The sequence below is a fragment of the Myotis davidii genome, unplaced genomic scaffold (genome assembly GCF_000327345.1).
Source record: "Myotis davidii unplaced genomic scaffold, ASM32734v1 scaffold223, whole genome shotgun sequence".
NCBI classification, from domain to species: Eukaryota; Metazoa; Chordata; class Mammalia; order Chiroptera; family Vespertilionidae; genus Myotis; species Myotis davidii.
In genome coordinates this window covers 4,396,324-4,412,557 of record NW_006294609.1, presented here as the reverse complement: position 1 = coordinate 4,412,557, position 16,234 = coordinate 4,396,324, and the positions used below count along the sequence as shown (strand labels likewise).

At 43.2% G+C, this 16,234-nt stretch overlaps 2 long non-coding RNA genes across 2 annotated transcripts in view; both read left to right on the top strand.

Annotated features, from left to right (window-relative positions):
- Positions 1–246: 246 nt before the first annotated feature.
- On the top strand, positions 247–9,648 carry LOC107183961. Its single transcript, XR_001514780.1, has 3 exons — positions 247–2,506; positions 5,577–5,766; positions 8,889–9,648. It is a non-coding gene; the product is annotated as an uncharacterized LOC107183961 (long non-coding RNA).
- A 4,578-nt stretch (positions 9,649–14,226) lies between these two features.
- LOC107183960 overlaps positions 14,227–16,234 on the top strand; it is a 4,293-nt gene continuing 2,285 nt past the window's right edge. Inside the window, exon 1 of the long non-coding RNA XR_001514779.1 lies at positions 14,227–14,237. This is a non-coding gene — a long non-coding RNA (uncharacterized LOC107183960). The remainder of the gene's footprint in view (positions 14,238–16,234) is intronic.

The following is a 16,234-nucleotide window of genomic DNA, read 5'->3' as shown; positions in this document are numbered from 1 at the left end:
AGCCAGGAAAAACAACAATCCAGGGCAGACTGAGTAGACCCAGTGTAGGAAAAATGGTGGTGTTTCCACTTTGTTTATTTTTTTTATTTTTTTTTCTTCTTTTCTTAAGCCTTTTTTTTTCCCCCAGAAAGGAAGGGAGAGGGAGAGAGAAACATCAATGGTGAGAGGGAATCATTGATTGGTTGCCTCCTGCACACCCCTTACAGGGGAATGATCCCACAACCCGGGCTTGTACCCTTGGCTGGAATCAAACCCAGGACCCTTCAGTCCGCAGGCTGACACTCTGTCTACTGAGCCGAACCGGCTAGGGCAACTTCATTTATTTTTGATGATTCTACACCTCCCCATGAACCTCAAATAAGGAGGAAACTTAATAGTGACTTCAAGACTCAAATCTCAGCGTGAATTTCCTTGCATCTAGCAAGAATGAGCAGTCAGATTTATCATCCATGTTAAAATGTAGAGTGAGGCCTCTGACTAGCTGATTGTGTATTTTGCTGGAATCAGTATTTTTTGAATGTTTACAAAAGATTGGGCTGCATGTTCAGGTTGCGGCTAGACGGAGCTTGGGCAGATTTTCAATTATGCTTTCAAGCTGTAACCAAAGGGTGTTTCTAAATCCAAAAATTAGAATTTTAACAGAGCCCCCTTTAAAACTGTCATGTAATGCTTGTTGTAGGCCAACAGAGGGGCTGTGTACTTTCTCTAAAAACAAACTCCAAATAATTCGTAATATGCAGTAATGAACAAAATTAAAATAAGAGCTGTTGGAATTTTGCCTTCAAAAGTGGTAAGTTGGATAGGTTAAGAAGACATACTGTTACATGATGAGTTTGTTTTCTGCTTTATAATTAGCCAAAGTTCAAATTATCACATTTCAGAATTTTTTTAGCCAGCCTGTGGGTAGGCCTCATCCCCTTTGACCTAAATGTCTTACAAGTTACTTGTTAGCACACCAACTGTATCGCTAATCACCATCCATTGTTGTGGGATGTGCTACAGCATTCCCAAAGAACCTTACCTGTAACTTTGCAAAATGAATGTACTTAAGACATTCTCAGTTTTTGGCAGACCGACTGTAAGTCCTCTTTGGACTTAACAGATATCTCAGATATCTTAGAGCAACAGTGGGAATGTAAAACATAACCTAATTCCCTTTCCTATAGAGATTCTATTTTATTTAAAATCTATTTTTACACTAGTTAGAATCCTGCTTTTTTGGCCAAGTACTTGTCTTGCATGTCTGACCTTGCAGAAGCTGGGGTGGATTGTAGCATACTAATGAAGAGAATTACAAGTGCTTTACAAAGCTTGCACACTCCTCATTTCTCTGTGATCACCTCTATCAAGCAGCTCTACCACCAGCTGGGAAAATGCAGATTTTCTGCCTAGGTGGGATAAATGTTCTGGAAGCCTGTTCCCAGAGAAATGAGCAAATGGGCAAATGTTTCCAAACTACTTGAAGGTTTCTAAAAAATGTTGCAGAAAATAAAAATCTTATTAAGATATGGAAAGAAAATGTTTTTTAAAAATCTGTTAAAAGAGTTATGTTTGAATTTGACAAAATCACATAAGATAGACGCTTGTCAGTGTTTTCTTCAGGGTGGAAATGAACCACTTAACATACCCATACTACCTTGAACAATGACATTGCATTAAAGTAACCAAACTTTGAAATGATTCTGTTTCATGTGAAATTTGTGTGTCTCCTATTGACATTTGCTTGGGAGTGTATATCTAAATAATGTAAGAAAGTGTCAGTGGCCTGAATTTCAATCTTGCAACAATGTAGTGAGCAGCTAGATTATATTCATTTTTCTGCCCCTTTGCTCCCAACTTTCCTAACAATAAGTACCTGAACAGATACAGGATAGGAAAAATTATTTTAATTTGGAGGCTCGGGGTAGAAGACCAGGCACAACTCTTGCAAACCAAAAGCAATGAATTTATACACCTAAGACTTTTTCCTAGGCCCGACACCATGCTGAGATTGTTTTATTTTTAAAAACTGTCACAAAATGTGACTTCCTAGGATACACTGAGGCAGACCCCCTCCTTGCTTGCATAGTGAGAGTGTCCTCATCAAAAGGGCTGAGGAACTCCTACCTAAATAGCCAGCCAGCTGAGTGTGGAGAATTTGGCAGATCACAAATGAACGACCGTCTGTCATCACTTGGAAACCCCTCTCCTAGTGCAGTTGGGATCCACAAGCTACGAATACTACCCTTGAAATTTGGCTGCTTTATACCCAATGCCACATTGCTTGCGATGAAGTCCATGGGCTGATTTAAAAAAGGAAAGCTCCTCACAGCATTTGAGGGAAGTTACTTCGTTTTCTCCGGGATAAAACTGAATTAACTGTCGAGGTGATTCTGCTATGGCACTTCTTTCTTGGCAGCAGAGGGCATTTTTCAGGAGTCTCCAGCCCTGACTCCTCCTCCATGGCACCGAGGGACAAGTAAGCCACTCAAAGACATCACCTTTGGCGAATTCAGGAAGCCACCAAGTAAGTGATCCCTGGCAGGCCTCCGCGCTGGCCAGACTTCATTCTTGCCTGCGAAAATTTCTGAAACGGGAATCCCAGAATATCTACCTAGTGGCCTCACCAGCAGATGGAGCTTTTAAAGTTAAATGCTTAAATGACAGGAAAGAGCGAAGTGGTAATAGGGAGAAAAGCCTTTCCCTTCAGTAACCCCGAGTTTTACCCCAGAGCCAAAGCCAAGTGTGTCCTCTGAAGTTGATTTTCCCCCAAACACAGTACTGAGGTCAGCTTGGAGCAAATGGAAAGCCAGTCTTTGGATTTGGGTTTTTGGGGACTTCAGGAGAACTCAATAGGGCTTCTTTTATTTTTTATTCTTTATGGGAGGGGTTGTGGCCTGTTTAGTCTGGCTAATCTCATAATCTATTCCGTTACCTGCTCTTTTCATTTTTTTAAATTAATGGTAACCCTTTACCACTTAATGCTAACCTTACTTTGCATGCCTTAAACTTCACGCCCACCCCGGAATGCTCAGACACTTACCAATAATGGGTTCCATCAAACATTAATTTTGAAAGCTGTCGTTCCAGGAGCCAAAACTATTTCAGAGTCATTTTCGCTAGTACACTTTTGGAGCAGCCTCTCACTGTAATTCGGAAGCTTAGGAGAGCATGAAAGGGGCACTGCATTGGTTCTTAATCAGGATTTTGCATTCTTGCTGTGGTAAAGAAGGCCAGGCAGAGATGAACAATCTGTTATTCTACACAACATGACTGGTCCTTGGGGCCTAATGTTGAATTGCTTCGGGTCAGAAACTTCTCACTGGATTCATCTCGAAAATGTGGTTTGGTACTTGGCACGGAGCTGCGCTGGTGCAGATAACATGCCTTACTCGGAGGCTAATTACCAAGCGCACTAAGTGAACTAAAGCCGATTTGCTCTTTTGCCGACCAAGTTCTAAATCCCCTGACCTGAGACTCCTTTCAAATTCAGCCTCGAAAAATAAATGCAGAGAGGTTTGTCCAGTGGGTGAAGTCAATCAAAGTGTGAAATCACCTGCAAGGTCTTGGAGCATGAAGGTTTATGATACCCAGGATAAACCTATCCTAGCACATGACTGATGGTGCAGTTCTTTCCAAAAGATAACCCTATGGCACTGCACATAAATGTTGAATAGGAAAAACAGTTCTGACTTGTTCTCCACATTTTTTGTTTTGTTTTTTAAATATATTTTTATTGGTTTCAGAGAGAGGGGGAGAGAGAGAAACATCAATGATGAGAGAGAATCATTGACCAGTTGCCTTCTGCACACCCCCTACTGGGGACCAAGCCCTAACTGGGACTCGAACCCTGACCTGGTTCATAGGTCAATGCTCAACCACTGAGCCACACCAGCTGGGCAGCCTCCACGTTTTCGGCCATCTTTGGCTGCAAGAAACAGCAGGTCCCAGAACAAATCTTGTACTTTTGTTCCTCATTTAAAAAAGAAGAACCCACCGAGATCCCCCTCTCCAGCTGTATCAATTCCTGATTGTAAATTCTCAATCCCTAGGTTGTGGCCCAATGAGCCAAAAGTTCAGATTTTCCCTAGGGAATTGGGAGAAGGTGAAGGCCATTAAAACTGGTTCTCAACCTTCCTAATGCCGCGACCCTTTAATACAGTTCCTCATGTTGTGGTGACCCCCAATTTCATTGTTACAAGTTGAACATAATTAAAGCATAGTGATTAATCACAAAGACAATATGTAATTATACATGTGTTTTCCGATGGTCTTAGGCGACCCCTGTGAAAGAGTCGTTCGACCCCCAAAGGGGTCTCGACCCACAGATGGAGCACCGCTGCCATTAAAAGAACGAGTTGTTTCCGCCACTGGAGAAAACTTTCCTGTATCACTTGACATCATTAATATAATTATACTTAGCATCAAAAGACTTTGGATGCTAACTGAAAAGAAGAAGCGCAAACTAATTTCTGGGCAGAAAGAAATGATCACTGAGAAAGACCTGGAAGAGAAGAAGAGTAAGCGGAAAATTTTAGGAGGAACGAGTAGAGTTGCTCTCTTGGACACATTCCAGCGGAAGGCGGATTGTGATTTATCGCACATAGCCAGAGGGTCCGCCAGCAGCATTTTCCAGGAATTAGCTTTTGTGAAAGACTTAGCCTTCATCACAGCTATGCCCACTCACACACTCATTAGTTTATGCTTACTCGGAAACAGCCGGACTGGGTTTGCAAAAGGGACAGCAGTGGAAGAGCCACGTCACAGCTTCCCCTACCCGCCACCCCCACTCCACCTGTCCTCAGAGGAAAAAATTAAAATCCTCTTTTCAAAATGCACGCCTCAGGAAAACAGCTTCGTTGCATTTGTTTCCATGCTGCGGAAAATCAACATAAACTGGCTTGGATCCCAAACAGGGCCAACTGCAGAATGCTGAGATTCTGCAGCCAGGAAGAACCCGGAGGCCTCCTCCAGCCACCCTCCCCCCAGCACATTCGACTTCAATTATGTGGGAACATGCCTGGGCTGGGGGCTGCTGCCAGAACTCTCCTGGCCCTGCCTGCTAAAGGAGGCCTCGTGCTGCAGCCCAAAATCTTTCCTAAAAGTCCACACAGGATCTCTCAGTTGCTGCCAATACTTCACTTTCTCTTTGGCGAGATTCCTGGCTCTCTAGAGCCGGAGAAACTCTAAAGCTTTCCCCTGTGCCTTTCTGCCTCTATGTTTCTCCTCTTCCTGCAGCCCTTTGCTCCTCACCATTGTAAATATGCCTGCTTCTCAGAACCAGAATAAGCTCGAAAAAGATAACCCACACCAAGCACCCCCACTCCCCATCTTCTTGGTTAGCCCTCAGGAGAGGGCTGCCTTTTTGGTGAACTCTTAAAACCAGTGTTATTTTCACCTTCTGAGATAACATTCTTGTAGGAAGGGAGGCAATTGACGCTAAAATCCCCGATTGGATTACTCTTCTCTTGTGGGAGCCCCACTAGGAAAACCTAGAAGAACATTCCTATGAGAGACCTCATTTCCAGTGCTGGTTACCCCAGGTAGGCAATGTGGAGGGAGAGGGGCAGACCCAAAATCTCTGTTTCATTTGGTAGGACCCAAAGCTGATCCAGGCACCTGGCACTCACTGAGAAACCAGAGGCGGAAGCCAGTCCTGTGCTGTGGACGTTTGACTCCAAGCCTAGCTCCACTTCTTGGATTTCGAACCACTTACCCATCTCCAGTTACGGTGCTGAGCACTTGACATGTCCTGTGTTCATTCAGTCCTCAACATCAGCCTGTGAGGTAGGTAGAGTTTGCCCCATTTAAAAATTGGGAAGCCAGGGCTCAGTGGAAGACAGTTCAGGACTCGACTGGCATTGACTTGAGGTCACATAGCTAATATGTGAGAGGGTGGTGCACAACCTCAGCATCCTTTGTCCCCCAAACCTGGGCTCCTTCCCACCCTACTCCCCTAACTCTGGATCTTGGGAGCAGAAAGGACACAGTTCCCAGTGTCTGTTCTGTGGTTGCTTTAACTCAGTACATCTGCTTAACGAAGCCGAATACTGAGTTAAGCCCATGTTTGAGTAAATAAACCTGTCCTGTATACTTACCCTCTTCACGGGACTTTCTGACTTCTCACTGTCTTCTGTCCCACTTCACTGGGACCTGAGCCAGAGCTGATAAAGGAGGTTATAAACAATGCCCGTGGCTTTCCCCACTGTGTCCAAAGGCTGGCTTTTGGGAAATCATTGCAATGCCTATTATGGTCCCTTCACTCTGGGAGGCTTGGGGCCCAGTGCGCACCAACCAGTTAAGCTGACACCTCAGTTCTTTTATACAGAGCTTCATGGAAACCAAGGTGCTTCCCTAGCTGGAAAAGTTGCTTCTAGAACAAAAGTCCAGGCTTTTTAAGAGTGTAGACTCAGTTACTGCCTGCCAAGGCACTGATTGATAAACAGGCTAACTGGAAACTTTAGATTCTGGCACAATCAGCTTAATTGGTGGCTTCAATTTATTACAGAAAAATAGGGGAGAGAGAAAGCCTAAAACAAAATTGTTATAAACTACTGAGGGATATTATAAAGCAGTGCTAATTTGCAGGTATAAGTGGTATGTGTGTGGTGTGCAAATGTCTCCCAAGAGCTTTTTCTAAAATATTATAGCAAGTCAAATTTAATTTATACTATAGATCCAATACCTATTTTGTGTTCTGTAACTCATTTCTATTTATCCTACTTATATATTCTAAATGCTATAAAATAATAACAAGAGCATTATATTTTTAAAATACACAAGTATATTACTTGTATATTTTAAAATTCTTGAGATATAATCCTATATAATAAAGAGCTAATATGCTAGTTAGACCAAATAGCAGAACGACCACCTGGACGACCTTCCGGATGAAGCCGGGGCTGACAGGGCCGAGACCCTTGCACAAATTTCGTGCATTGGGCCTCTAGTCTTATATAATAAAAGGCTAACATGCAAATTGACCAAACGGCAGAATGACTGGTCACTATGACGTACACTGACCACCAGGGGACAGATGCTCAATGCAGAAGCTGCCCCCTGGTGGTCAGTGCACCAGAAGCTGGGCTCATGGCTAGTGAGCGCAGCAGTGGTGACGGGAGCCTCTCCCATCTCTGCGGCAGTGCTGAGGATGTCTGACTGATGGCTTAGGCCCCCCGTGGGGAGCGGGCCTAAGCCATCAGTCGGTCATCCCCCAAGGGCTCCCGGACTGTGAGAAGGCGCAGGCTGGGCTGAGGGACACCCTACCCCCACCCCCTGTGCAGGAATTTCGTGCACTGAGCCTCTAGTTAATATATAATAGAATGCAGCTCTTAAGCGTTCCATTGGATAAGTTTTGACAATTGTATACAGCTGTGTGATCACCACCCAAATCAAGATGTAGATCATTTCCATCTCCCTTTAAAAGTAGGATGTTTTATTTTTAAAGCAGAAAAACAGAGGAGAATTAAAAGCACCCTTATCTCAAGAGAGAAAATCATTATAGTGCTTTAATAGTGTTTCTTCCAGCATTTTCTATGCATACTGTTTTTAACTAGAGGCCTGGTGCATGAAATTCATGCACTCGGGAGGGTCCCTCAGCCTGGCCTGTACCCTCTCACAGTCTGGGAGCCCTTGGGGGATGTCCGACTGTCACAGAGGGGGAGAGGCTCCTGCCACCGCCATTGCTCTCGCCAGCCATGAGCCTGGCGCAGGGCTTCTGGCTGAGTGGCACTCCCCCTGTGGGAGCACACTGACCACCAGGGGGCAGCTCTTGCATTGAGTGTCTGCCCCTGGTGGTCAGTGTGCATCATAGTGACTGGTCGTTCTGCTGTTTGGTCGATTTGCATATTGGCCTTTTATTATATAGGATGGTTTATTTGTCCTTTTAGTAATTACTTTAAGGCCTACTAAGTGCCAGACACTATCTAGATTTGGAGGATGAAGCAGCAAATATAACAGTCCCAGTCATTGCCATCCCCAAAACAAATTTCTAATAGTAATAAATGATAGGAATAAAAATGACATGGTGTAAAGGGATAGAAGGGCACGGCTATTTTTAGGTAGGCTAGTTAGGGAATACCTCCATGGTCGATTATATGCAAAAAAAATAAAAATAAATAATAATAATAATAGAAACTTTAAAAAAGCTTAATTCAGACTTCTGGCCTCCAGAACTATGAGAGAAGCAACTTCTGTTGTTCTAAGCCCTCCAGTTTGTGGTACTTTGATATCTTAGAAATTAGCACACTAATCTTTGCTTCTGTTCCCTCTGACAGCTGTTCTTTTCCACCTCACCAACTCCTATTCCCATCGTCAACTTTAAACTCTGCAGGAAACAGTTATAAAACCTATTAATGGTTTTCCTGGATCTCAGAATAAAATCCAAAGCCTTACCTAAGCCTACAAGGTCTTGTGTGCTCTGGCCCTGACCTGCCTTTCTAATCTCATCTCATTCCACTCTCCTCCTCTATTTCTTCCCAGCTACCTTGAGACGTACATGGTGTATTGCTTTGTTAGGGCCACCATAACAAAGGGCCACACCCTGAATGATGTAAACAACAGAGAATTACTGTTTCACAGTCTAGAAGCCAAAAGTCTGAGATCAAGGTGTTTACAGCATTGGTTCCTCCTGAGGGCTGTGAGGGAAGACTCTGCTCCAGGCCTCTCCTGGCAATCAGAGATCTGGCCAAGCTTGCATCAGCAGTGTGGTGCAGAGGTTTGTGGCTGGGCCTGGAGTTAGCCTGCCTGGGTTCAGATCCCAGCTCTGCTACTGCTCGCTGAGTGATCTAGGGAAAGTTATTTGACATCTCTGATGATAATAATATCTGCCCCTTACAAGATTGCTGTGTTAGTGGCTCCTGTCCTGCTCCGTGCTGGCCTCTGTGCTTATATCTGTCATTCTCCCCCAGCTAGACAACATGCATTTTGAAAGCCGGGACCATTTTCCTTCATCTGCACAAGGCTTGGTCCTGAGAATCCTCTCAACGCAGCACTGCTGGAAGGCATGAAGGAACCAACACAGGCTCAGCAGATGAAATCAAGCAGACTTTGCATGATTGAAGGCAAGTAAGGGACATCCTCACCTGTACGATGCTGGCACCTAGCACATCCCCTGGAATGTATGGGGGAATGTACAGTAATAACCGCTGGCAATGTATTGGAAAGGGCAATAAGGAAAATGCCTGAGGGACTGAGAAAAGGGCAAGGTGATTATGACTGTGCATGCCTGGAATGATTTAGGGACATGGTGGCCTTTGGGATGAACCTAGAACGACAGAGCTCTGGCCTGCCTCTGTCTGGAATACTAAGGCAATTTTGGAGAGTATTGCTTTGAGCAAGTTCTGTGTGAGTTGGAGGAATGGCTGTGTGAGATGCCTTCAGCTGCAAGTAACAGAATCCTGACTCAAAATGGTTCCCACAATGAGGGGGTTTATTATCTCACAAGGCAGGAATGGAGGTAGGTCAAGTTCTGGATTGATTCAATGAGCAGCTTAGCAACCTTACCAAAGACCAGGTACAGAAGCGCTCTTAAGACACTTTCCTTCATTCCACGAGGCCAAGTATGATTCACCTCCCAAGATGTGGGGAAGGGCCTCACCACCCCACTGTAGTGATGGTTGTACAATTCTGTAAATATACTAAAAAACACTGAACTGTACACACTTTAAATCGGTGAATTATATAGAATGTGAATTTTATGTCAGCAAAGCTAGAAAAAGAATAGTCCAACTTGGATATCTTAGGGACTCTCTTCATTTGCCTTCCTCTCCTTCTTCCTTACCTGGCCTTCATTTATTTGAACATTTAAAAATATTTTTTTTTATTGATTTCAGAGAGGAAGGGAGAGAGAGATAGAAACATCAATGATGAGAGAGAAATCATTGATCAGCTGCCTTCTGCACATCCCCGGCTAGGGATCAAGCGGGCAACCTGGGTATGTGCCCTGACTGGGAATCGAACCGTGATCCGTGACCTCCTGCTTCATAAGTCAATGCTCAACCGCTGAGCCACACCGGTTGGGCTATTTGAATATTTTCCAGGACCTATTATATGCCTTTCCCCCATTTTAATCTAGCATTGTTGAATGTTCTACTAACCATGAATGCCCTTCAAGGAATGGGGGAAAGAAAAAGATTTTAAGGTCAGCCTAGAATAAATAGTGTATTTGCAAAGTGGTGTAATAATATTGCCCAATAAAATGAGATCAAAGGGTTTAATCAGGCCTAGAGGAGAAAAAGCTGAAAATCACAGACTCAAAGACCATGCCAAAAATCTGGACGAAAGCTGAAAATTTCAGCCCCATGCCTGGACATCTTATCTCTACGAGCAGGGCCTGGGCCATTCAGCGTGTGGCCTGTACTTTCATTTTCCTCTAACACAGCCTCTGAAAGGTCCTATGTAACTCAAGAACATCTAGTGTAGTTCTCATTGTCGAAAAAGGATAATGAGGATAAACTTCCCAAGGTCATGTGATTGCCTTTCTGGAGAACCAGTCTATTAGGGTTCTCCAGAACAACAGAACCAATAGAATATATATATTTGGCTCACTGGATTAGGGAGGCTAAGAATTCCTACAGTCTACTGTCTGTAAGCTGGAGACCCAGGAAAGTTGGTGATATAGTCTCAGTCTAAGTCCAAAGGCCTGAAAACCAGGAGAACTGATGGTATAAGTTCTAGTCCAAGTCCAAAGGCCTGAGAAAAAGGAATCCTGATGGCATCACTTCCAGTCTGAGGACAGGAGCAGACCTATGTCCCAACTCAAGTGGTCAGGCAGAGAGAGAATTCTCCCTTCCTCCACCTTTTTGTTCTATTCAGACCCTCAGTGGGTTGGATGTTGCCCACACACAGTGGAAAAGGCCATCTGCTTTACTAAGTCTAACAATTCAGATGTTAATTTTTTTTCTAGAAACACTCTCACAAGCACATCCAGAAATAATGTTTAGTGAGATATCTGGGCATCCTGTGGCCCAGTCAAGTTGACATATAAAATTAATCATCACAATCAGCTTTGCAGAAACAATACCTGGTGCTATTTTCATCAGGATGGTTCTAGCAGTCTTGAGTGAGGTGACAAGAACTGGAGGTTTGAAAGTCATCAGATTGATAAAAGTAGGCTTCTCAGCTTTCTTCTGAATATTAGGAGACATCTTGTGTGTGTGTGTGGTTTTTAAAGTTTTATTTATTTTATTTTTTTTAATATATTTTATTGATTTTTTACAGAGAGGAAGGGAGAGAGATAGAGAGTTAGAAACATCGATGAGCTGCCTCCTGCACATCTCCCACTGGGGATGTGCCCGCAGCCCAGGCACATGCCCTTGACCGGAATCGAACCTGGGACCTTTCAGTTCGCAAGCCGACGCTCTATCCACTGAGCCAAACCGGTTTCGGCTGTTTTTAAAGTTTTAAATTGATTTTTAAATATCCCATCTCACTACGATAGATCACAAAAAAGGGGCTGCAAATTCTTTCCACCTTGCATGCTGATCCTTTGCAAAGTGATTTTGCAGCTTATTCCATCAAGTGATATGGAGTCTTATTTTCCCACCCCTCAAACCTGGTCTTGGTCATAAGTCTTGCTTTGACTTAATGTGACATTAAAAAATGGGACACAAGAACAGACTTGAACAGTGTCGGTGCCTTGGGGTTTGTCTTCTTTTGCTGCCCTTGGGAAACCTGGTGACCACCACCATGTGAACATGCCTAGGCTAGTCTGATGTCTGATTAGAGACATGTGGCCATGATGTCTTTATTTATCATCCCCAGCTGATAGGGAGACAATTGCTACCCGTGACAGTAGGCCATCCTGGACCATTCTATCCCAGTTGAGCCAGCCCAGAATGGAAGAATTGTTCAACCAACCACAGAATTTTAAGATAAAATAACGTTTGTTGTTTAAGTTTGTTAAGCCACTATGTTGGGGGGTGGGGGGAGGTTGTTACACAGCAAATGCTAACCAATACACAAACATTCAGGATGTTCTTAAAAAGGCTTATATAACTTAAAAAAAAAAAAGTTCAAGTATCAGGATTCCTGAGTCATTTTCAGGAAACCGGAAGCCTAGCATTTGCTTCCTGTTATGTCAGTGGTTCTCAACCTTCCTAATGCCACAACCCTTTAATACAGTTCCTCATGTTGTGGTGACCCCCAATTTCATTGTTAAAAATTGAACATAATTAAAACATAGTGATTAATCACAAAAACAATATGTAATTATACATGTGTTTTCCGATGGTCTTAGGCGACCCCTGTGAAAAGGTCTTTCGACCCCCAAAGGAGTCGCAACCCACAGGTTGAGAACCGATGTGCTATGTGAAGACTTGCCCTGTATTGATCCGCTGAGGACAGAAATGAACCACATGTGCAATAGAAGAAAACCCTGATTAAAGGAGAGTGAAACCAATTCTCATAGGGCCTCAGCTGTAACCTCCTGTAAGCCTGCAGGAGGCTAGTGACTAAAAGTAGTTCTCCAGAAGGACCCTCATGGCTTCTTGGCTCCAGTGTCTCCTGATGAACTACAATGGACATTTTCCCAACTGCCTACAAAGCCACATCACAAGCTATTCACCGAAAGAGAGCTAAACTTTATCCAGGGGTGAATGCAAACCCTGCCCAAACCACCTGTGAGTGAACATGGGTAAGGAAGGCTAGTTGTCCAACTGTCCCCCTCACTGCCTGGAAATGCTGGGGTCATTAGGGGGTGACCTGGATGTTGGCCCTATCATGGGGGCCCGTGGCTGGTAGCAATGAGCAGGTATGAATAGGAAGCATATGCATTTCAGGCTCAAAGAAGCAAACATGGATCAAGTGAAAGAATTAGTCTCTATCCAATCAAAGCAACTCAGGTTTGTTAAGTGTCCATTACGCACAGAGGGACTCTACATTGATGGGGGAGAGAAAAATCTGTTTCTGCAGCTCCTGTGTCTGACCAATATGGTATTTCAGGAGTAAACAATACAAATGTGGCAGAAAGGGATGCAGGCTGAAAAGTTCCTGAAACAGGCCTTTCTTCCTATTTATGTGACTTAGGGTTTTACTGCCCAGAGCTTGAGAGTGGCAGCTTGTGGTTGAATAAAACAAAATTAAAGTGGTGCAGGCAGTAATTGATCTGACTGTGGGAAACGAGGAAGGGCAGCATGTGGGGGAATTGGCAGGGAGTGACCTTGGGCAGAGCGCATGCCACTTCTCTGTTCTGGTGTTGCCATCTCTGGGGTGAGCGCCAAAAGAAACAATGCAAATAAAAGTGCTTTGTAAACCATGAAGTGCTATACAAATATGACTTATTCCTTCTGATGCCCTACCATTTTATTTTGTTATGTTTTTGGAAAAGGTATCATGTGTACATGGTAAAATAAATTTTCAAAAGTGAATTTTCCAGCAGTCCAAAGGTATACGATAAGTTTCCCTCCTTCCTAGTATCAGTTTTTATTATGTAAAAAAATAGAAACATATACACACATATTTATATATATTCACACATACTTCCCTTTGGTTTAACATGAATTGGTGTACAACATAAAAATATTCTGCACATTTATGTATGTTTCATTATTTTACTATAATTTTTTAAAATACATTTTTATTGGGGAGCGGAGGGTGGGCTAAAAAAAATAAAATAAAAAAAAATATTTTTATTGATTTTAGAGAGGAAGGGAGAGGGAGAGAAAGATAGAAACATCAATGATGAGAGAGAATCATTGATTGGCTGCCTCCTGCATGCCCTGCATTGAGGATCAAGCCTGCAACCTGGGAATCCACCACTGACCTCCTGGTTCATAGGTCAATGCTCACCGAGCCACACTGGCAAGGTCTTTCCCTTGCCCAGCTTTCTTGAGGTATAATTGACAAATAAAATTGTATGTATTTAAAGCGTACAATGTGATTTGATATTTGTAGACATTGTGAAATGACCACAATCCGGTAAATTAACACATCCATCCCCTCACATAGTTACCTTTTGAATTTTCTTAAACACAGGTTCTTAAAGATCCTTCCAGATCAGTGCAAAGATCTACCTCTTTCTCATTGAACAGCTGGGAACATTCTGTATTCCATTGCATTTGGGACACCCTACAAGGCATTTCACCGTCTCCTGCTGGAGTTCCTATTCTGTTTCAAACAACACTGTGATATTATCCTTGTACATTGTTTTCACCCTGTTGGGAAGGTGCTATTTCAGTGTTGATAGGCACTGCTAGCGTGTCCCCTGCAGATGGTGACTTTTATAATAGTAAGCTTCCTCTTTAATCTATGAGCAGGCAGTCATCGGTGGTGCCAGCTTACTAGAAGTTTGCATTTGATGAACCCAAGGTGAGAAGTTCCTTTTTCCCAGAGAGCAACCTTTCGCCTTTACTATTTCATGTAGCAAAGTGGCTTACAGCCCAGATGTTGGAGACAGACTGCCTGGGTTCAAATCCCAGCTCTAACATGCTCATACTGAGTATGACCTTGGGCAAAGTGACTTAACTGTCTGTCAGATAAAAAGACTAATCCCATCTACGTCATAGAGTTACTGCAGGGTTTCTCAATCACCCTCAGCACTGCTGATAGGTAGGGCTGGATGGCTCTCTGTTTGAGGGAGTGGGCAGTCCTGTGCACTGAAGCATCCCTAACCTCTACCCACAAGATGCCAGTGGCCTTTCCCTTTCAATTGTGACAACCATAAATGTCTCTAGACACTGCCGAATGGGCCCCTGGAGACGGGGGAGGCAAAATTCTCCCCTCCCACTGAGCATCAGTGGGTTACTATGAAGATTACATGCGTGAGTTATTATGTAAAAGGCACTTAGAACAGAGCTGGTACATAATAAATGCTATGTAAAGGCCTGCAGTTATTATCAGCATTATCTCTCCTGAGGCCTAAGGCTTACCTTACAGAAAATAAATAGTTTTGATAATATGGGGGCTTGAGCAAGACAAGGGAGCATTATTAAGCCCGTATCTGATTCCACTCCGGAACAAGAATCCAAGTCCCTATTCTAAGATCATAGGTCAGCAATGTCAGTATTAATTATAGTCTGATCCCTCCGGGGTTCCATGGTGGGGCTCCCGGTATCCTGTAGCACATTTAACAAGATCCCATGCTAATGGCCAGTTCAGCTGTCACGGGTGCTGCACACATCCGTTCCACATCCCTTCCCGAGTTCTCCAAATGGTGCATACTTCACATCTCTGGCTTTCCATGGATCTATGGCCCCTTGAAACAACTGGCTGCCCACAACAGTCACCCCCAAAAGGGGGCCAATGAAAACAAAAAGGGAGAAGAAGGAAGAACAAAAAGACTGAGTTTCTTTAAATTTCTGGCTCTCTGCAGCACAAGCATTTCCAATGAAAAATAAAGAATTCTTTCTTCTGTATCTATTTCAGCTGGCATCCCGCTTTTGCCTCGTGAATAATGTCACCACATCATTATTCTGTCCCTCAAGGTAAAACAAAATGAGCAACTTAACCACCAGAAGTGTGCTTGTGTGGAGGAAAGGGCTCATTTAAAAGCTTTTTCAAGTAATGTTGCTGTGTTCCCTCCTATTTTACCACACATCCTCAGGGTTTTTTTGAACCTATGGGAAAGTTGTTACTTTGCATACAAGGTGTATAAGTAATGCCTTTTAGAAGCAACCACCCTGACACACACACACACACACACACACACACTTTAAAAAGTTTTATTGCTTTTAGTCTTTTGGGATTCCTGGAGTGTCTACAAATAGATTAGCCTTTAAGAATTCCGAGTAACCATGGTTAGAAGAAACAACACTGGTTTAATTAGCCATGGTCCTATTTTTGAAATTACATCTGCTCTCTTTTCTTAAATGAGGCTTGGTCTTTGCAAAAAATTTAAGAGGATGGATTTTTGTAGATGGGGGGGCCAGGGCATGTTAGTTTTGATTTGAATTAATTTTCATGCTTTTGAAAGCGAAATCAAGAGTATTGAGTGAGTAATGTAGCATCATACATTAAACATGATCAAATGAAGAGCACTGAAGAGAAATGATTGCAGAGAAATGAATTGCTGGAAATACTGGATCATCAGATGCATGCTGCTGGGCAGAGTGATAGCAAATCATTTTTTGCATGGCTGTATCAGGTTTTTTTATCCCAAATCCTCAGACTTGATTAATCATTGAAGTGATGAAAATGAGAGGGCCATGTGGTTCACTCAAGGGTCATTGAGTTTCAGAAACCAAGTACATCATCCACAGGACTCGATTCCCAGGTTTGAAAGTCTTTATATGACTTCTCACTTGATACTATTTTTCAT